The sequence below is a fragment of the Protopterus annectens genome, chromosome 1.part0 (assembly GCF_019279795.1).
Source record: "Protopterus annectens isolate FY-2018-M chromosome 1.part0, PAN1.0, whole genome shotgun sequence".
In the NCBI taxonomy this organism is placed as follows: domain Eukaryota; kingdom Metazoa; phylum Chordata; order Ceratodontiformes; family Protopteridae; genus Protopterus; species Protopterus annectens.
The window spans coordinates 464,894,154-464,915,546 of NC_056725.1; the positions used below are offsets into that span (position 1 = coordinate 464,894,154).

Genomic DNA, 21,393 nt, shown 5'->3' on the forward strand with positions numbered 1-21,393 from the left:
AAAGTATACAACAAAGACGAGAAAGTTTAGATTTTTATTTGGAAGTGTTTGTACAGATAGTTTATAGCCCAAGCAGACTCCAATGAATTTTCCTTGGGTAGAAAGCAAATGTTGGGAAGTGTGATGGGGACAAAAGAAGCAACTCAGAACATGTTTTTTATGGGAGTGTAATGAGTTGGCAGATTTTAAAAATTCCCTATAGAATACTCTGTCACAAATACTGGAGGAGCAAATGGCTCTAACTAAAGAAATAATTATTCAGGATGGGACAAGGATCTGAATTACCTAGACATAGTAAGGTCCCTCAATTATACCAGCTGCCAAATAAGCAATTAAAAGAAAATGCAAATCGAAATCAAAACCCAACAGTATTTGAAGTACTGAATATTGTAAAAGAAATAACTGAAAGTAGAATCTTTAGGAAAGGGAAGTAGCAAAGTACACAGTAATAAAGGGAATTTGTGGAAACAATGTATGCAGAATAATGTTCAGGAGGAGAAGTAAGGTTTCAGGCAAGGTAGGAATTGAGATACTTATGTAATGCACTGAACAGTAATTATAAAGAAAGAAAATATACATGTAATGTATTTATGAATATTTAAAAAAGTTAATATGGTTTGTTTTCTTTTCTATTAATGTATATGTGCCAATACCATGAGTGATAACCTAATAAAGGTGTTTAAAAAATCCAGGAAATCCTTTGAGAATGCTCCTAGTAAAGCTTGTTCTGGACCTTGAAAAGGGATCCAGTTTGCAAGGCTTTGTGAAAGTATCCACACAGGACCAAGTTACTTCCTTTAGAATACTTCGAGTCCACCTATCTCCAAAAAGCCAGAAAAGAAACCAATGGTCTTGTAGAGCGAGTTCTAACTCTACCTGGAAGCATTTTGTTTTGTAGACAAAAACAGAAAGAAATATCATTAGACAACCATCTAGAAATTGTCTGCTTTGACATTGGTTGTCCATTTATTTTACCTTCACATGAGACAAATAACTAATAGACTTTCCTGAAGGATTTAGATCTGTCCTACCCAAACACACATTCTACAAAAAAATGTAGGGAAAAAAAGTTTTTTGACACATGCACATAACAAACCTCTTCTGCAAGGCATGACAATCTACAAAATAAACTTCTTCACATAAAATAATATATTCACAAAAAAAAAAAGTTTTCCTAAGAAAAATAAAATTGTGGCAGTTTTTTCCCACTAGGGTACTTATCTGCCCAGCTTAGAATGATTACTAGCCGACCATCAGTTCCAAAAAGCCTGCAAGGGAAGCACACTGATGCCAGGAAAGCTCTGAAGCTTTTGGTGTCCAAACTGACTTTTTATGTGGTTTTGCTCTAGCCATGGCAGTTAAGGGGCATGGAAAGTGCCCTGAAGCTTCTAAAGCTGAACAGTGGTCATATCCAGGGACAGGATATAACCCAAATACTTAAGGTTACTGCAAAAATGACAATAATGTTGAGCATTTCAGATAGAATTTACATACTATTCCCAAAGGTACAATAACTGGGCTAGACTAGAACTTACATTTCACAGGAGCTTATGTATTTAAATTGATAGCTTTGACACACATCCAATAACTACTTCAGATCATACAAGATAAAAACTAAAATAAACATTCAGGTTAAAAAGTGAGAAATTTAAGGAATGGGTAGTAATAATGATTTCTGAATTACAGAAGATAGAAATTTCTTCAGAAAGTATGCTACTGAGTGGGATAAAATGAAAATGGAGTTTCAAAACAAGGTAGAAATAAGAGTAAGATACGAGAAAGAAGTAATAGGAATTATACAGAACGGTATATACAGAACCAGAGAAGCAGCAGCTAAGGGAAAATATGGGAGTATTTGGATAATACACATGAGTTTAAAAAGGTTGCTTTTAAGCAACTATGTTTAATGCTTCCAAGGCACACAATTTTTTAGCACAATGTTTTAGGTGACAAAAAGCAGAGAGTTATTGCCAAACTTAGGGAACCTAGAGCAAGAAAAATAACCACAGATCCTTTAAAGTCAACAGAGATATTTCGAAAATTTTATGAAAATTTGATCAAAGCACAAAAATGTGGAAACCAAGAAGCAGCACAAATGTAAACGTTTATGGAAGACTTGATTATGCTAAGGTTATAGGAAGATGAAACTTAAAAAATTAATACCCAGGACACAAAGACATGAGAAAAATTGTGATATATAATCAATCAACAAGGAAGTCTTCAGGACAGTATAATTTTGCTAGAACTTGGATGTCTGACTGACCACCTTTGCAGTATTAATGTATGGGAAGTATCCTGCCAAGGATACTGTACATCCAAGCAGTATACCAGAGCTTGAGGGCCTTCCTCTTGTGCTGTACTTCAATATATGCCCAAACTACGAGAATGAGATACAGCACACAGGGGACTTAAGGGAGGCAAAAACACTCAGGACTTTATTGGCTCAGACCAGCAAATAAGTGAGGCAAAAAAGATGGGGAGGGAAATAAATATATAACAACTTAAAGAGGGAAAAGGAATGTGAAGCCCACTTTGGCCAACAGGGAAATAACTGGAGGGTGCTAATACTTCAACTGTGATCAGGCAGATATTTACAGTTAAGTCCTTGGCACAACTGTACTATGTGCTTTCTTGATAATTGTTGTAGTATTAACAACCTATGGAAACACTTCCAAAGCTTTCTGGAGATTCTGAGGAGGAGAGTAGATGAGCTGGAATCCAGAACTCCTTGATGGACAGAACTGGGAAAACTAGCTCTAGACTTGGAGAAAGCATCAATTTCATAATGCTTAGTAAATGTGTGAATAGAAGTCCAAGAAGCTGTTTTTAAATTTGATCCTGTTTTCAAAAGTTTAAAAAAAAAAAGCCTCAGAAGAAGCAAAAGCTCAGCAAGAATAGGCTTTTATTTGAACAGGAAGATCTTTTCCATGGAAAGAACAACAAAAAGAAATAGCCAAAGAAATCCATCACATACAGTTTTTGTTTAGACGCAGGGTATCCCAACTTTTTTTTCCGGAAAGGAAAGAGAACTGATCAAATTTCCTGATGGGTTTTGTATTGACAAGGAAAAATCTGAGCTGCCTATGAATTTCTAAAGAATGCAAAATCTTTTCTCCTTTATCTGGAGAAGGATAAAAAGTAGGCAGGTTGACAGACTGGATTAAAGGCAGTTCACAAACAACTTTAGGCATACATGATGGGTTTGTTCTGAGGATTACCTATCTTTGTGAAAAATGAGAAAGAAAGGAAGGAAAAGCCATAAAAGCCTGAAGCTCTGAGAATATCTCAGATGAAGTGTTACCAACATTACTGCCATTCTGGTACAACATTTACAGGTAGAGGAGGCAGGCTCAAAAGGTAGAAGAGTGGTTTTCTAAACCATAATTTAGGTCCAAAGGAGGAGGCATACATCCTTCCTGGTAGCCTGATAAGAAAGATGTTTTTCCAAAACTGACTTCAAAGTGTGCAGAAATATGTAAATTTAAAGCCATGGAGCCAGAAACTGCTGACAAGTGTGCTTTTTTTTAGAAGTACGTGCCAGACTTGAATTAAGCAGCTCATACAAATAAGGACATGGAATAGAAATGCACATTTGATAAGGGTCATCTGTTTTGTTTTTGGCACTAAACAGAAAATCTCTTTCATTTGGAAAAATAAGACGTCCTTGTTGCAGACTTTCTAACCTCCTTTAAGACATGCAGCATATACTCGCAGAACAGTTGCCTGAACAGAATCAAAATCCAATCATCTAAAGTATATTTAGGATTTGTAGTTTTGGATCAATGAGAGAGCCATTATGTTGTGAGAGAAGGTCCATCCTGTGAGGTAAACTTGTGCTGACTGCCCTTGGCCAGTTAGTTGAAAGGCAAGGGGGGATCAATGCTGTCTGGGACAAAATGGGGTCACCAACAAGATTTTTGGTTTGCCCTTTTGCACTCTGAGCAGGAACTTTGGCATTTGAGAAAGGAGATTGAAGGAATATAGGACTTGCTCTTTCCATGAGACATGGCATCTATTTTTCAAGGTACTCTGGAGTAGAACAGTCTGAGATGTTTAGAGAGGATACAAAGATCTATATGGGAAGTACCCAGCTGATGAACAATTTGTCAGAAGATCTATTTGTTCAACATCCATTTGCTAGGGTCAGTCTTGTATCTGCTCAAGTAATCCGCCACATAATTAATTTGAGTGAGAACATAGACTGCCTGAAAGGAGAGGTTGTGCTGAATTATGTCGTCACAGGTAGTCAAGGCAAGCCTGGACAGATGATAGGATTCTGTTCCCTCCTGCTTGTTGACCACACTGCAGCGTTGCTGTCTGTAAGAACTCAGAGGACATGGAGTGCAAAGATGATGCAGAGACTGCAAGGCTAGGATTAAGGTTTTCAATTTTGACATTTGCGATTTTTCCTGCCATCTTCTGACCAAACAATCTGGACTTACAAGCCCAGAAAATAAACCTCCCCCAAAATCATATCCAAAGCATCTGTGAAAACATCCTGGCAAAGGGTACGAAATAGGAAGGGCACTCCTGGACTGTGTGATATCTGGCTGATTCACCAAAGAACATCTATCTTGATGAAAGCAAGAGGAGAATTATGACGTTCAGTGGCTGGCAGTGGTGTGCCCAAATAAACTTGAGGTATGACAACATTTTCCTCATGCAGTCTAGCAAGTGACATAATTTGTATTGCTGAGGATATATACCCCAAGGCTCTCAAAATCTCTTTTACTAAGGTCACTTTTATAGGTCCATAGGTAGTTAATAGGCTATTGGCCCAAGGGCCTAAGTAAGCCTAGCCAACAAGGTTCCCTGGCTTACACCACCAAAGAAAGTTATTTTCCTGTGCCCCTGTAGAGCAGAGCCACAGAAGTGATCCCCAGGGTGTATTGCCTATTTGCCATCCACTCATCAAGATTTTCCCTAAGAGTGCTAATGAGGAACTCCGCTTGACATAGACGGGTAACTTGCTCCACAGGAAGTCTCTGGGACAGGAATCTATCCCTCCGGCATGTCCTGTCTATTGTGGTGACAAAGTTTAGGTCCCTAGAGCATGTAGCTTGGAGGGATTGGGATTTCCTGGGTTTGACATAGCTTTATATGCTAGGCAGAGATCACCTCAGAGTAGGCGACATGCTACAGAGTAAAGCTGGAGTTTTTTGAGATGGTCAGTGTACGGCATCTGTTTGAGGCCAGTAATCCTCTTTGTGAGGTACTTCTGTGGCCTTTCCAGCTGCTGCAGATATCTTGTAAGGTACATTCCAAAAGGGGTGTTGTACTCTATAATGGGTCTAATGAGTGTCGAGTAGAAGGAAACAACAACCTCTTTTTTCCTGGATGAGAACCCATTTGTGATGAGGTGTGCCATGTAGAAGGATTTCCTGACTACTGTGGCGATGTGATCAAAGGAGAGACTACTGTCTACCTGGGTCCCAAGGTCTCTTATCACACATTCGGCGTTAAATAGACTGCCTTTTATGTGGTAGTTCACGGGTACAGAGTTTTTACCAAAGGGGATGACAATGCACTTTTTGGCATTGAGTTTGAGGCCATGGCTCTGACACCAGGCATCTGTCTCAGTGAGGCCCTTCTGTAGGATGTCCACATCATTTGGAGACTCAACTATGGCTTTTAGTTTGCAGTCATCTGCGAACTTAGTTAGCCAAAGGCCTTCTGTGTTTGGTATCTACTTCTCTGAAGTACAGGCTAACAGGAGAGGTCCCAGAACTGAACCCTGTGGTATTCCACTTGTCACTAGTTTGAAGTCAGATTTGGAGTCTGCAACTTTCACAGTGTAGGTTCCGTCAGTGAGCCAGCTGGCAACCCATCTTGTGACGTAAGGATTTATACCTAGTTTAGTGAGTTTATCTATAATTCCAGAATGAGGGATGGTGTCGAAAGCCTTGGTGAGGTCAAGATAGGCTGTGTGAACCCACCTTATCCTCATCTACAGCTTTGGTGACTGCCTCAAATAAGTCAATCAGGTTCAGGAGGCAGGATCTGCCTTTCACAAACCCGAAATGGGTGGCGTCCAGAATTTGGAGATTACCAATGTCTTTGTTTATGAGTTCCATGATATGTTCTATGATCTTACAGACCAGGCTCATCAGGCTAATAGGGAGATAGTTCCCAGGATCAGTGGTGGCTCCCCCTTTGTGGAGTGGGATAACTGTTGCTGTGCGCCATTCAGTGGGCACAAAGCCTGATGTGAGGCTATGATTGAACATGGTGCTTAGTTGGTGAGCCAGTTAGTGTAAAACGCAGCCTAGGATGTTGTCCGGTCCCATAGATGCTGTGTTTTTAGCTTTAGAGTGTGCAGCTTTTACCTGCGTAGTTGTGATTACAGGGACTCGGCATTCTTCCTGTACAGATATGGGCCTTTAAGGGGGTGAGAGGGGGGGGTAAAGTTAGCACTTGAACCTATCTGCCAGGATGTTGGCAATATCAGTTGGTTCTGTAATTTTTGTGTCGTGCTGTAACTCAGAGCAGATCTGGGTGTTGCCATTGAGATTCCTGACATAGCTATAGAATGCTTTGTGGTTGTCCTTAGAATCAGTGGCAATTTTGCTTTCGTAGCATGCTTTGGAGGATCTTATAAGGGATCTTAGCTTCTTACTGAGGCTGACCAGGAAGCTCCTCCACTCATGGGATTTTACTCTCTTTTGCAACAGTTTCTTCCTTCTGTTGTAGAGTTTGTTCATGGCAGGGGACCACCAGATTGGCTTCCTTTTTTTGGAGGACAGCATCTTGGTTCTGTTTGGGATAGCTAAAGCTAAAGACTTTGCCTTCTTTATTCTGCTTAATTTGGCTTTTTCCTTTGCATAAATAGTGTACCATATCAACCCTCTCTCTCTCTTTCCCATGTCCATATTTCTTTTTTATACTTTTCAAAAATCTCTAGGTTTAGCTTACATTTTTACACTTCCTCAGATACTTCTTTTTCCAAACACATCAATGTTTCTTGTTCTATACACTGTTTTTCACAAATCTGTTGTATTAATGAATACAAATTGTTTGAAGCTTCTGACAGTTTTTCTTGTGGAAGTATTTTGCTTTCTTTTAATTTCTCTCAAACATTTTGTATATCTTGTATCTGGAAATTCTGGGCTTTTTGCATAATAGTAACAATACATAACTTCCTTCTTATCCTTAACAGTCCACTTTATCGTCTTTATGCCTCTTCGTTGGCCTATCAGTTTTTGACACTTTTGTGGACTACTTCTACCACAGGGGGGCCATCCTCTCCCTGGGCCGGGCCTGGCCCCATTGTAGGACGTTTTTCGTATTTTGAGTACTCTACACTGCCATTTGTTCTAGTCCTGGCACCACTGTGCCAACCAGGATTGGGCAATTCTTTACCCTAGGTCTTGTGCACCCAGCTATCTTTTTTAATTTTTAACCTACTTCTGTCCATGATATATGCTATATAAATGCAATCTATACATCAGTGTCTTGGTGAGATTTTGTGAAAAAAAACAAGGTCCACCTAATGAAGGTATTCACCAAGACTTGAGGATGAATTCAATTTCAGCAATACTACTCTCCCTACCTTGCTGACTGATCTCTCCATTTGGACCCCAGTATGTGCACTGCAATAAGAAAGCTGGCTGATGTGATCACCCATTCCCAAACCATCATGACCTCTATGCACAGAAGATAAGAGTGGGTTCCTCCTTGCTTGTTGATGTACCAGACTACTGACATGTCCGTGTGAATTTGCAGTAGTCCCCAGAGAGAGAAAGTCCTGAAATGCCTGCAATTCTAGGATGACTGGTCTCATCTCTAGGACGTTGATGTGCAACTTGGTCTCCAGAGGGGGGCCACTCTTTCCTTGAACAATCTTTCCCAAGAAATGCCCCCCACCCCAGCTGGGAAGTGTCAGTGGTCACTGTGGCAAGTGGGGGAGGGGGTTGAATGGTCTTGTCCTGAAACAAGTTGATGGACTAGATCCACCAGCGAACATGATGTTTGCAGATTGGGATTAGTGTTATGAGAAACAGATAAAGTAGAGACCACTGTACCCCGAAGGTCCACCGAAGGATTTGCATAAAGAATCTTGCTAGAAGAACTAGAAGAATGGCAGCTGACATTGACTCAAGAGCTTGTAGTTCTAGTCTTGCTGGAGGGGACGGGTGAGACAGTATGGCCCGTACCTGATTTCTCAAGGATATGATGCGACGAAGAGGTAAAGATGTCACCTGAGTCATAGTATTCAAGAGAGTCCCTATAAATTCCAGTGTCTGTACAGGGACCAGGTTTGATTTGTCATGGCTTACAGAGATGCCTAAGATGTTGGAAACCTGGAGCAAGCAATCCCTGGCTTGTAGAAGTTGATGCTTAGTTGGGGTGGTGAGGAGCCAATTGTTGGGAAATGGAAACACTTGGAATCTTCTGAGTTGCATATGAGCTGCTACTACTGCCATGCATTTGTTAAACACCCTGGGGGCTGTGGTGAGAACAAAGGGCAGTACTCTGAACTGGTAATGATGGCCTCCCAGCCGAAAGCATAGACATTTCCTGGTGTCTACTTTGATGTGATAGTATGCAACCTGGAGATCTACAGAGCACATCCAATCATCCTTGCACAGAACAGGCATGATGGAGTGAACCGTAACCATTCGAATCTTCATCTTCTTTACATATTGGTTCAAATTGCTTAGATCCACAATGGGTCTTAGGTCCCCTGTTTTCTTTGGCACTAAAAAAGAAGCGGGACTAAGTTCAAAAATCTTATCTGTTCAGGTGGGACCTCCTGGATGCCTTTTTTTGAAGCAGCTTTCGTATTTCCTGAGCTGCATCTTCCTCTGTCTGGGTGGAACGTTGGGAAGCTTCTTTCTTCGGACAGGAGGAGGAAGAGAAAATGGTATGTCGTAACCACTGGATAAAATTCTTAGCACCCATGAATTTTTTTTTTTTTTATATCTGTCCAGGCATCTAGGTGCAAAGAGAAGCGACCCCAACTGCTTCCAGAGGCAGACAATGAGGCAATGCTTCAGGAGCATTGATAGGGCTTATCAGAGAAGGAATCCATGAATCTGCGGTCCCCCCTCTGCCTCTAGGGAGACATCGTTCATTGAAACTTCCTCCTCTGACTCTGGTGGAAGTATCTCTGCGGAATGCTGGAAAGGTCCTTGAGATTTTTGGAACCACATCATCTTATTCTAGTTGGTTTCTACAGAAAGTACACTGAGGGGTAGAAAACTTGTTTTCTATGGCAGACAGAGTCTTTCCTTCCTGTTCATTGCTGGTGAGCATGTCTTTAATTGATGGCCCGAACGAAGAAGAGCGTCAGTCCTGAAGCGACAGCAACTGATGCGGAAATACTAAGCCTCTGGTATTTGGGCCAGCCGAGGGCTACCCTGGCAGGGATAACCCAAATGTGATGACTGCAACAGTGAAACACGAAGAACATCTAAGCCATTTAGGGATAGGCTTGACAGTGGCTGGTTCCTTCCAAGCCCAGCAGGAGACCAAGTCAATAAGTTCATCTGCGGGGGGGGCACCCAAGATGTAGATGGTCCAGCACAGAAAGCCTCCAGAAACACTGATTCCTCAGGAGATGGAGACTGTGAAGACCAGCAACCCTTCTGTTTGAGGATTTCTTGTGACAATCTGGGGGGATCCTTCTCCCTCATCAAAATCAGTGTCTTCTGTGAGAGACTCCATGGGTGAGTCTTATCAGAGGGTATCAGAGCAGAACCGGTCAGGGACACCATTGGAGTTGAGGAGGGAAGATTCCTTGGATCAGACTTCAAACCTACCAGGGATCATGCATTCTGGGACTCCGAAACCATGGGTTGGTCGGATCAGAGAAGGAAAAATAATTGGTTTAGGAGGTGCACTTGTGGTTCCATAAGGCGATGGAGCTGGCAGAACCCCCATCTGGATCTGAGCACTGAGAAATTTCCGTACATCCTGTCCACATCTGCCTCTGTCAGACTCCTTGAAGACCCGGATGATGTTGTGGATGCTGGTCTGGAATGCTTCCGCAGTGTCTGGAACAGTTGGGTATGTAGGGCTAGAGAGATCTGTTTCAAAATGTACTCTGCAGTATGACCTCTGCTTGTTGGATCCGAAGGTTTAGGATCCAAGAAGGAGGTATAAGGTAATGGGGAAACCACCATACGTGCAAAGCCTGCCAGATCCGAGGAGGACTGTGGATCTGAAGATGGCTCAAAGGACTTCGGATTCGAGGAGACTGCATCTGAAACCTTGCTCATTTTCTCTAATGGCTCTGAAAAAGCCCTTGGGGACTTCTGAAGAGCCCATTTGTTTTAGTCCGAAGAAGAAGCCTGGGTTGCTTTGGAGGGGATTTGAGCCACAGAAGAAACCAGTAGTAAACCTTGCAAAATGAACTTGCTGCACCTGCAAAGAGAACAAGCAGAATTTAGATGGTCAACCCCATCAGGAAATAGATGCATTTCTTGTGGGTATCAAAGTTGGGGATCCTATGGCCAAAAGAAGTGCACTTCTTGAAACCATTAGGCTTGTTGGACATATTAGATAAAAAAAAAAAAGATGTGAGCCCCAAGAAACAAAGGGGGTTAACAAAGGCCAGAATAAGAAATAGCACAATTTGTTAGTTAGAAAAAGGTATACTTTTTGAAAACCTAGAGGAGAAAAAGGGGAGAAGAAAGACCTGAATAGGAATATGGGGAAAAATACCAACAATGGCAGCCAATAGTCAGAAAACATGAAAGAAAAAAGCCCTGATGTCAGAGACAGCTAATGAGGGAGGAAGAGAGTAGATACTAAACTTACTAGCAAAAGAAGGAAGTTTTAGGGAGAAATTTAGTGAAATTATACAAAAAATATGCCTTGCGTACTCAAGATTGAAAATCTCCTCCTTACCACGGTGGCAGCAAACAAGATCTGAGGGGTTGAGGATAGAACAGAGCATCACGGGTAGAGAGAGGACTCGAGAACTGGATCTGAAGTCTTGCAACTGCAACAAAGTCATATCTGAGGATCAGATCCAAGACCCATTTGTGAGGAAGAATGAAAAGGACATTAGATCACACCATTCCTTCTGAGCGTTTCTGGTAACAGGAGGAGTAGGAATGATATGCCTCATCTGCATCTTTTTCCTAACAGCATCAACATTAAGAAAACTAGGAGGATCAGACCCCCCCCGACGTATCTCAATATGGATACCTGAAACATCTTCCTGGACTAAAATTTGAGGAATGCCCTCTGCTCCCTCAGAAACAATGAACTGTGGTTCCCTCTCCCCAGCCGAATCAACCATTTGATTGGTTGAGCTGGTCATGTCAAACGAATTGTGCCTTATCAACCTCCAATGGGGTTAGGACAGAGGGAGAAGCAAGCAACCCTAGACTGTCTGAGGGCTCATCAACAGCATCAACAAAGACATCTGGGACTGTCTGCCTGCACAACAGAAACTTCAGGCTTTGACTTTTTTATGCTTTTTCATCAGCTGCTGAGGACATCCAACTGGGAAAATTTGGAGGCCATCTTAACCCGTGCAAGCTCCATCAGATTTTGATTTTCTAAATAAACTTTAAGAGCAGACAAATGTCTCCTCGTGGTTTTAGGAAAAAATGACTGACAAATTGAACAGTCTTTATAACTGTGACTGGATCCAAGAAAAAACAGTTACTTGGTTAGACTTTCACTGTATGGAATCTCCAACTCACATTTTTCCCTCTTAGATAACATGATAAAATCAAGTATTTTGAAAAAAATAAAATAAGGAAGATTACTGTCCTCAATGATGACATGTATGTTCCCACAGCAATCAATACTGGCACAGGCCATAATGTGGCTGACAGACTGAAGTGTAAGGTAAGACTCACTGTTCAAGTTGGGGGCAAGAAATTTCAGAGCTTTTTCTTAATCATACTTCCCTTATGCAGCACATCACATCCTTGATCTCTGGGCATATATCGGATGTACTGCACAAGAGAAAGTCTCTCAAGCTCTGGTATGTTGGCTGGAAGTACAATATCCTTGGTAGGATACTTCCATAGGTTACTAATACTGCAACGATGACGAAGGAAGGACATCAGGTTCTATTACACCTTGTGATAGCATCTCTGCTAGAATTTAGGGAAACAAATGAATGGTTCTTTGGTGGAAGACGGATTCCTGATTGCACAGGACAGGAAGCCCCATTGTAATTTGTTGCCCTGCTGAACTACTTTCAGTATCCAAGAATGTATTTGTCTCCAGAGATTCGAGGAATGACAGAGCTTTCCTGTTAATCTTGGAGGATGGCAGGGATGGGAAGGGGAGTATGTGATGAGGTTCAAAGACAGTCGTGCATTTTTCTTATGATGGGAAGATCCCTGGGGTCTACTTCCTTTCTTTTCTGTCATTTTTTTCCAGTCTCCTTGTCAATAACTTTTGTACTGCTGCGTAATGGATTATAAACAAACTATCTGGATGTTAACCTTAGTAAGGATAGAATTAACCAAAGATTTACTGCAAAAATACACAGGAAGCCAACTTTCTCCAACTCTTTCCTGCATTTTACAAGTTCCCATCCTTTATCGAATAAGAAAGCAGTAGTAAAAGGACAATTTGTCCGTGCTGCTAAAATGGTTAGCTTGGAAGCAGATTTTTTGAGTTCAGGCATCTCACAAAGATGTTTATAAGTAGGGGTTATCCTGTTAGCTTATTGCATGAAGTGTATACTGTGGTTAGCATTAAAAGGAATAATGGACATTTTTCACCAATCCTAAATCAACAGGTGAACCAGGTGTGTATATATATATATATATATATATATATATATATATATATATATATATATATATATATACAAAAGGAAGATAATCGTATAGATTATAATGCAACCTTCGTTACATTTAACGTTCATTTTTATGAAATAAAAACGATAATTTTAAAGAATTGGCATTTAATCGAGGTTGAAGCACCAGTTAAATTTAAGGATGGTGTCAAAATGATAGCCAGGAGAGGCAAGAATTTAAAAACTTCTTGAAATGTGTAAAATAACAAGAAATCACCAAGTAAAAGGCATGAAAAAATGTGGAATGTGCAATTTATGCAAGCATATGTATGAGGGTAAATAATGCTCAAATTAATGGTCAGAAATAGAATATATATGATAAACTAAAATGTAATTCGAAAGGGCGTATATGTGGCAATGTGTATGCACTGTCCAGCTTATTATATAGGGAAGACTACTAGAACCCTAAGAGAGAGAGTGTATGAGCACCTATATATGCTATTAGAAAGATGAATTTAACAAATGCACTTGCAAAACACATACAGGAGTATGGTGAACACAGATTTGAATTTTGTGCTATCCAACAGTTCCATGAGCAACTTAGTGGGGGCCCATGGATGCTACATTTAGAAACAGCAGAATTAATCTGGCAACTAAAACTACATTCTTATGTATGGCCGGGTTTGAATGACTACTGTGCAATCAACAGTATACTAAGGCTAAAAGCATTACTTAGGTGAGATAATTCGTAAGCTGGTTTTGATCACTGCTGACCTGTGTTAGGATAGTGATTTAATAAGTATATTTGCTTATATATATTTTTTTCTATCACAAGAAATATTTTAATTAATAATCAACTAGGATGTCTTTAGATTATTTATTAATGAAGAAGTTTAATGTATTTTGTGTGTGTGTGTTATATATATATGCACTTTATATTTTTTAAATTTTGTTCATGACATCATTTCCTTTCTAGTGTAGGGCGGGCTAATAAAATGCTATTTAAGAAGTTCATTTGTGGTTCAACACTTTTAGTCTGATGAAGTTTGTTATTTTACAAACAAAAAGCACTTCACTGTATTTCATTAAATAAGAGTTTTGCTTGCACTCTGGCCGTTTATTTGTGATTTCTACAGTTTATTGTTTTTTCATTAATGTATTTTTGTTAACGTGGTTTGAAAGTATACTGAAAAAAGGACCCAGACTTGAAGGGTGGTTTCTCTGGTACCCTGGGACCAGTGGGGAAAAAAAAATGTTCACCCGCCACATTAATTTCCTTCCCTTCTCTAATCTTTTCACAAACTATTCAGTGGAATTACCAAAAAGAAAACCTTTTTCCAAGAGGGCATTTCATATTTTTGCCTTGATATCGTCAGGAAAATTCGGTAAGTCTGGCCCAGGCATTCCTGCATATCACAGAACCTGTGGCAGTAGCTCTTGACATGGCACCCACTGTGACATATGCACCATTGGAGTGATTCATGACCTGGGAAGCAAAAGACTTCCAAGTTTGATACAGCAGCTTTAATGTCTGAAGCAGGAAAAGGTAGTTAGACTTCTGTATGTTAGAAAATATCTAAAGTAAATACTTTGTCATATGTGTCTGGCAGCTGATTGTCCTGAAAGCTAAAGTGAAAGCAGCATACACCTTCTTCCCATACCTGTCATATGTCTTGCTGTCTTTCTCATCAATGTTAGAGTTAGAAGAAGTTAAAGGCTAAACTCCATTATCCCTGTCCGGAGAAATCACACCAAGGTCAGTGAAGAGATTCCTTAAAAAAAAAAAAAAAAAAAAACTATGGGAAATTATACCTTATACAGCCTGTCAAGTTTCCCACATGCAAGTAGTGTGTGCTCTTACCCCCTGAAGTAAATCCTTGCCGTGGTAAGAGTAGCAAAAGCAAATAGTTTTCCTGATCCAACAGGAAATAATTTGTTTGGAGACTGCCTTGCCCAGGGTCCTGGGATGAAAGGATACAAAGAGTGGATTAGATTTTCTAATGGTCTTAGTTTTGTCCAAGTAAAACCTTAGCTGGCTGAGAACATCCAGGGAATGGAGTATTCTCGCACTGTCATTGGTAGAAGAGAGAAAGAAGGTGGGTAGGTGAATGGACTGATTTAATGATAGCTCGTTGATCACTTTGGGCATGAAGGAAGGGTTGATGCACAGTCACCCTGACTTTGTGGAAGATAGTGTTGGGGGGGGGGCATACCATGAGAGCCTGTAACTCTGATACCCTTCTGACTGAGATGAGGGCTACCAGCAGGATTGTTTTCCATGTGCACATTTGTAGTGATGCAGAACTAGCTGGCTTAAATGGAGCCAGAGTGAGTTTATCCAGGATAAAGTTAAGGTCGCAAGGTGGTGGGATAGGCTTCTTCCGTGGTCTGATGTGCAAGACCCCCCTTCAGAAACAATTTAACATCTAGCCTGGAGAGTAAAGGAGGGTCTAAGAAGCAGGCAGAGATAGCACAAAGGTGTACTTTCACTGAAGAGTATGGAAGGCCTGCCTTGATAAGCTCACACATAAGCTACGACTAGAGGTACACCTGCTAGAAAGGGATCCCGAAGCCTTTGGAGAATCTTTCCCATTCTGAAATGTAGGATCTCTCCTTGTGTTAGGTTTCCTGGCCTTCCTCAGGACAGAAAGAAAATCCTCAGAGTAGTGGTGTCTGAAGGTTATTAAAAGTTTGTCACCCAGAGTGTTAGACACAGCATTGCCAGACTAAGGGTGGATAAGAGTTCCCGTCTGCTGTGTGAGTAGGTCCACCTTGTGGGGTAACCTGTGGTGATTGCCCTTGGCGAGGGATAGTAGAAGGGGGAATCAATGCTGCTTTGGCCAATAGGGAGTCACCAGCAAGATTTTTGGACTGTCCCTCCTGATTTTCAGGAGGAACTTTTGAATGAGAGGAAAGGGAGGAAAGGTATACAGAAATCGTCCCTTCCATGTGATGGTGAAGGTGTCCACTCTCCAGGCTAGTGGGGAGTGGTCCTTGGTACAGAATTTTCTCAGTTGTCCGTTCTGGGGGGAGGCAAATAAGTCTATTTGAGGTGTGCCCCACTGGTGGACAATATCTAGAAAAAAACTCTGCAACATCCACTCGTGATGCAGAGAGAATGATCTGCTGAGAGTATCCGCTTGGTAGTTGTCTTGGAATGGGATGTGGACTGTCTACAGAGATAAGTTGTTCTGTGAGACTAGTTCCCAAATCTGCATTGCCAGCCTGCAGAGGAGGTAAGACTTGGTACCCCTTTGTTGGTGTACCACATGACTGTGGTGTTGTCTGTGAAGACTTGAAAGCGGCCTGGCTGTAATAGTGGAAGAAAAGCTTTCAGAGATAAATGAACTGCAGTCATAGGTTCATAGGTTCATAGGTTTATACTAGGCTATCTGCCCTAAGGCATTTATAAGCCTAGCCCAAATTATTGTGGCTTACGCCACCCCTTATATGAAAAAATACTGTGCCCATTAGTTTGTTGTGCCTCTGTCCAGCAGTGACCCAGAGATGATTCCCGGGGTAAACCTACGATCTCCCATCCACAGGTCTAGATTTCTCTTGAACAGAGTCAGCGAGGTGCTCTGCCTCACATGGACCGGGATTTTATTCCACAGCATAGGGAGTCTCTGAGTGATAAATCTATCCCTCCAGCACGTCCTATTTATATCCGTGCTAAGGTTTAAGTCGCTTGCTCTAGTGGTTTTGGTGGATTTGGATTTTTGAGGTGGAGCATGTCCATTAATTCCGGGTTGGACATGGCCTTGTATGTCAGGCACATGTCACCTCTGAGCAGACGGTATGCGACTGAATAGAGCTGGAGTTTCTTCAATCTGGCAGCATATGACAGATTTTGGAGTCCCTTTATCCTTTTGGTGAGGAACTTTTGGGGTCTCTCCAATTGCTGCAGATGTCGGGTGAGATACATCCCTAATGGGGCATTGTACTCGATCATTGGTCTGATAAGTGAAGAGTACAGGGGAACAATGACCTCACTAGATCTGGATGTGAATCCCTTCATGATCAGGTGGGCAATGTAGAAGGTCTTTCTAACCACTTTAGCAATGTGAGTGTCAAAAGAAAGGCCACTGTCAACCTGGGTCCCCAGGTCCCTGATAACCTCTTCTGTGCTTAGTGGATTGCCACCTATATGGTAGCTTGGGGTTACCTTGTTTTTCCCGAAGGGTATGACTATACATTTTTGGCGTTTAACTTCAGGCCATGGCTCTGGCACCAGCTATCTGTTTCCATGAGTCCCTTCTGAAGGATATCAGTGTCCGATGCACTTTCCACTATGGCGCCCAGTTTGCAGTCATCTGCAAACTTTGTCAGCCAAAGTCCTCCCATGTTGGCCTGTACTTCTGAGAAGTAGATGCCAAACAATAGGGGCCAAGGACCGAGCCCTGTGGGACACCACTTGTGACCGGCTTGGAGTCTGACACAGCGCCAGCAACTCTAACCCTGTGGGTTCTGTCCTTAAGCCAGTTTGCAACCCATCTTGTGACATATGGGTTTACATTTAAGCTGGTAAGTTTTTCTACAATACCCGAGTGGGGTATTGTGTCGAAAGCCTTTGCAAGGTCAAGGTAGGCTGTATGGACTGCCTTTCCTCATCAATGGCCTTGGTGACTATTTCAAGAAGTCGACCAAGTTCAAAAGGCATGATCTTCCCTTGACAAAGCCAAACTGGGTCGGGTCCAATGTCTGCAAGTCCCCTATATCTTTGTTTATGAGCTCCATTATGATCCTCTCCATAGCTTTGCAGACTAGACTTGTTAAGCTTATGGGCGGTAATTACCAGGGTCCGTGAGGCGCCACCTTTGTGGAGTGGGACCACAGTTGCCGTACGCCACTCCTTGGGCACGTATCCTGTGGTAAGGCTGAGATTAAACAGCTGCCTTATGTGCGGGTTTAATTCCTCATCTAGCTCGTGTAGCACACAGCCGGGGACACCATCCGGTCCCATTGATGCTGTGTTTTTAGCTTTAGAGAGAGCAGCTTTCACCTGCGCATTTGAGATGTCCGGGAGGCTACACTCGGCTGGGATAGTTATCTCTCCTTTAGGGGGGGGGGGTGAAGTTTGCACTGAACCTGTCTGCCAGTATGTTGGCAATGTCTGTGGGTTCAGTGATTTTTGTATCATTTTGGACTAATTCTGAGCATATCTGTGAGTTTCCACCCAGGTTCCTAACATAGCTGAAAAAGGCCTTATGATTGTCCTTTGAATCCATGGCAATTTTTCTCTCAAAATTGGCCTTAGTTGATTTTATGAGTGCTCGTAATTTTTACTAATAATGATCAGGGTGACTTCCCTTTTATGGATTTTGTTCTATCATGTAATAGCTTTCTCCTCTTATTGTAAAGTTTGTTAATGGCTGGGGTCCACCAGACTGGACGTTTGCCCTTTGTGGAAAGAGTCTTGGTTTTATTTGGGATTGCCTGATCCATGCAGTCCTGGAGGTGTTCATAGAAGGCATTTGTAAGGGCTTCCGCAGCTTGGGTTGTGGTTTCCTCTGACTCAGGGGCCTTGAAGGATACCACACCAGTCTTGAGTAGTGTGAAGTTTGCTTTAGAGAAGTTCTTCACTATGGTCTTTTTGTTTGGGGTGGGCGGGATGTGGATTTCCAGTGAGATTAGTTTATGATCAGATCTCACCAATGAGGGATATACTTCCGGTGTGGAGCATTTTGTCCCCATGTTTGTAACAATGAGATCTAGTATATTTTCTCCTCTCATGGGAACAGTGACTAGCTGTTCCATGGCATTTGAATTTATGAACTCCAGGAACCGTTGGGCTAGAAAGTTAGGGCTTGAGTAATGTTCCCAGTCTATATTCGGGTAGTTGAAGTCACCCAATATGATGGTGTTTGGAGATACATTTATACCCTCCAGTGTCTTCAGGAAGGCTGTGTGGGGTTCCTGAGTTTGAGAGGGTGGCCTGTAGCATGCTACAATTTGTAGAGCAGTTTTGCCTATTGTTAGTTGCACCTGGATGGTTTCCGAAGCTTCATGCGTTGCCACCAACCTGGAGGTGTGAGTATCCTTTATGAATATGGATACACCCCTCCTTTTGTGGAGTGGTCCGGGTTTTGGGGCCGGAACGCATGATATGAGGTAAAACCTAATAGTGCCGGGTGCTCTCAGGAGCCTTGAACCAGGTTTCAGTTACAGCACAGACATCGATGTTCTCCATACTGAGAAGGGCCTCGAGTGCGTGCATTTTGAGATTTAGACTTCTGGCATTGAGCAGCATTACCCTCAATTTCTTCCCATTTTGTTTTCTAGGGTGGTAGGTTTAGAATTTGAGCCTTGCCTAAAAAGGCACTATGGGGTGGCAAAAGCCTTAGCCAATATCCGAATCCCAGGGTGACAGGTGCAAGCCGCCCTTGAAGCAGCGTGGCTTGTCAAGCATGTCATCCCAGGCAGACAGACACTGGATCCCTTTGAATGACACCAGACATTAAGCCAATTGTTAAAGCTGATCATCTTGTCTCTATATTGTGGCATCATTCTTGGTGAAGGAAGGATACTGCTCAGGGTTAGGGTCATACCTGCCTGGGCTACATAATCAGAGAGCTCCTCTATGTCTCTTTTCATGCAGTCCAGGGAGGTACGTCTCAGGTCGCTCACACCAGCATGGACAATGACTGTGTCATATTTGTACTTGCTGTGGAGTGACCCGAGTGCTTGTGTTATGTGGTGGATTCTAGCGCCCGATAGGCAGCTTACTGTGACCCTCTCCTTGTTCAGCCTGGTGAGTGGGACGCCAGTGTGTCTGACTATGGAGTCACCTATGACAAGTATGTTTGGTGTTGTATTTGGCCTTAAGGGCTGTGACTGCTTTGCACACTGCTTTTGTGGTTTATGTGTTGCTTGTGGGGTGTCTTGAGGTAGCAGTTGTTTGGGTGTCTGCTTTGGAGGCCTCTGCTGTTTAGGTAAATTTTACTCAGAGCCTCCGAGTATGTCTTTGTGTGTTTATGTGTTTGATTCAGTGGAGTGGTAGCATTATGTGAGGCTGGTTTTGTGGTGTGTGTAGTTGCCTTCTCCTCCTGTCTGGTCTTGCCAGTCCTGAGTTGAGAGAGCTCAGCCTCCAGTTTGGCTAAATAGCTGCATCTCTCAAGTATTTGTGTTATGTGGGAGGAGGAGAGGGTTGTCTGTGTACATGAGGCAGTTATAACATTGCCTCAAGATTCCCAGATTCACCAGCTGGACCGGAGAGGAGATTGACAACTGACCTTTGGACATGCTAGAATAATATTGGGAAATCCTTAATTGAAAACAAGGGCCAGTGGGGAGTGAGGGTGTAGTGCTTTTAATTTTAGTGCTGACTTATATAATTGCTTTAGTGAGCAAGTGCCAGGTAACTTGAGTGCAATGTGATACAAGTAACTAAATGCAAAAGCGACAAACAGTAACTTTCTTTCAAGTGAAACAAGGAAATAAGTACAGTAAGCAATGCAGATATCACTAGTGATCCACAGAAGCGCTGAGAAGTTGCGATTAGGTGAATTAGCTTCCAGGGAAATAACAAGCAAACAAACAACAAGTATATAAACAAAGCTAGATTCAGTAGGCCTGGATCTAGTCTATGCTAGAGCAAACAAGGTGAACCAATTTCAGTAAGATACAGTTCAAATATTCAGGCACTATAAACCTTTAACCAGAAAATTCCCAGCTCAGAAGGGCAGAGTCCAGCCTCTTCTCCCACAAGAGTGCAGTCCACGAACCTTCTTAATGTAAAATAACTGGCCTGAAGCCCAAGTGCCTAAACCAGAACTAATACACTTGGACACTGGGCTCTCAATCAGCAGTTCCCAACTTAGAAGGATGAAAGCTACCTGTCCTGCCACCACAGTGCTTGCCACAAACCTTCCTAATGTAAAACAACTGGTCTGAAGCCCAAGTGCTTAATCCAAAAGACTTGAATGATAGCTACACTTTAATCAAGTTACAACCAAGCAGTCATCTCCCTTACATTGATGTGTTTTTTTCAGGAGGGGTGCTGCCAGCATTCTTGCACCTTGAGGCTCTTCATGGTAGCCTGCCAGCCCAGATCTGAGGCATATGAATGCACATGTTAAACTGATGTGGCAGGTAGGAGGGGAAGGCCTGAGTTTATTTGAACTTGTTGAATCCACCAGCATAACTCTGCCTTTAGGCAGGGTAGGAAGAGGAGATCTGGAACTTTAGAGGGTGGCCAGGAATGCTTAGGGTGGCAGTAGTAGAAGGAGGGTCTGAAGGAAGGGACTTTTAGGAAGAGGTTTAGAAAAGACAAATCCAGGACTGGCCTCCATGGTCTGTCCTTTTTTGGTACTAGGAATAGCCTTGAGTAGAAACCTTTTCCTTCTTGTCCTGAGAGAAAAGGTTCTATGGTTCCATGGGCCAGTAGATCCTGTATAATGTGAGGAATAAGGTGTAGATATTTTTTTTTATGGTGGGGGGGGGGGTTTGGAATGCCCCATGGTGAAGGCCTTTATTTCCAAGATAGGAAATATCCCTTTTCTACTATTACCAGAACCCAGCGATCTGAGGTGATTGTTCTCTAAAAAGGCAGGCAGTGGGGGACGGGCTTATAGGTGAAGATGGACAAGGCAGTCACTCATTATTGGTACCATTTCTGTCTTGAAAGGGCTGTCTGTGGGTAGGCTGTGAAGAGGCGGGCCTGGAAGAGGTTTGCCTCCTGG

The 21,393-nt window shown here is 42.3% G+C and overlaps 1 protein-coding gene across 2 annotated transcripts in view; it reads right to left on the bottom strand.

Moving 5' to 3' along the window:
• Positions 1-21,393, bottom strand: part of KDM5C (lysine demethylase 5C) — a gene marked incomplete at its 5' end in the record, with an annotated part of 2,556,543 nt that overhangs the window by 545,663 nt on the left and 1,989,487 nt on the right.